The following is a 1660-nucleotide window of genomic DNA, read 5'->3' on the forward strand; positions in this document are numbered from 1 at the left end:
GATTTCTACCAGAGAAATAAAGACAAAAACATGCATCAACCCCTATTCATAGATTACCCTAATGTCACTTCGAGAATCCGTGAGTTGGAGTGCCAAAACGTACATCAAGTGAATGAATATGATACCCCATTGTCCCCATGGGTATTCATAGCAAGACTTACATCAAGTGTTCTCAAGTCCATAAAAGTATTCAATCCGATAGAAGTGAAATCTCAAAGGAAAAACTCAATTCATCACAATGAGATATAGAGGGGAAAACACCGTATGATCCAACTATATTAACAAAGCTCGCGGTACATCAAGATCATGCTAAATCAAGAACACGAGAGAGAGAGGGAGAGAGAGAGAGAGAACACAAATACTAGTACAAACCCTCAGCCCCGAGGGTGGACTACTCCCTCCTCATCATGGTGGCTGTCAGGATGATGAAGATGGCCTCCGGTGATGATTTCCCCCTCCAGCAGGGTGCCGGATCAGGGTCCGGATTGGTTTTTCATTGATATAGAGGCTTGCGGCGGCGGAACTTCTCATCTAGCATTATTTCTGGGGGGTTTATGTATATAGGATTTTTCAGCGTTGGAATCACACGAAGACAGGCCTCGAGGGGCCCACTGCCCACCAGGGCGCGCTAGAAGGGGGTGGCGCGCCCTGGTGCCTAGTGGGCAGCAGGGGGGCCCTCCAGTGGTTCTTTGCTCCAATATTCTTCATTTGTTCCATAAAAAACTCCAAAAAGTTTCATCCAATCCCGAGAACTTTTATTTCTGCACAAAAACAACACCACGGTAGTTCTGCTGAAAACAGCGTCAGTCCGGGTTAGTTCCATTCAAATCATACCAAAACTATATAAAATTGTTGTAACCATGGCATTAATACTTCATAAATTATAGATACATTGGAGACATATCAGCATCCTCGAGCTTAATTCCTGCTCGTCTCGAGTAGGTAAATAATAAAAGAAATAATTTATGAAGTATGAATGCTAGCATAGTGTATAGGTTTGATCAATGATAATTTCAATCACTTTCCCTAGCATTATAGCAACAACTTTTTCTCATAAAACTCACCATGATAAAGTAGCACTTGAAAACGGAATTTTTTATGTGGAATGCCACCGATCATATTCATCATGTACTCTTTCTTTTGCATGGAGATTTGGACTTGAATGATTCAAAGCAATAGTCTATAATTTGACATGGAGACATCAATACTCAAGCATACTGACAAGCAACCATGTCTTTCAAAATATCAATGCTAAAGAAAGTTATCCCTAGCCCATTACACTCAATCATTGATCCATTTATGAAACACACTCAACATTAGCTACATCCAATGCAAAAGTATGATAATATTACTCTCTAGTTGGTATTTTATAAGAGAAGATGGACACGCAAATTAAAAACAAAAATTGCATAAAAGTAAATAGATAGGCCCTTTGCAGAGGGAAGGAGAGATTTGCAGAGGTGCCAGAGCTCAAAGCTTAAATTGAGAGATAAAATTATTTTGAGAGGCATGCTTTTCCTGTCAACAAAAACGACTGAGAATTCTCAATATCTTCCATGCTAGGTAAATCATAGGAGATTCCCAAACATAAAATAAAGTTTATTTCCTTTTCCATCATTCTTTCACAATCCATAGCTCGCCGTATCCACGGGTGCCTTCC

Source organism: Triticum dicoccoides, chromosome 3B, assembly GCF_002162155.2.
Source record: "Triticum dicoccoides isolate Atlit2015 ecotype Zavitan chromosome 3B, WEW_v2.0, whole genome shotgun sequence".
Classification (NCBI taxonomy): Eukaryota; Viridiplantae; Streptophyta; class Magnoliopsida; order Poales; family Poaceae; genus Triticum; species Triticum dicoccoides.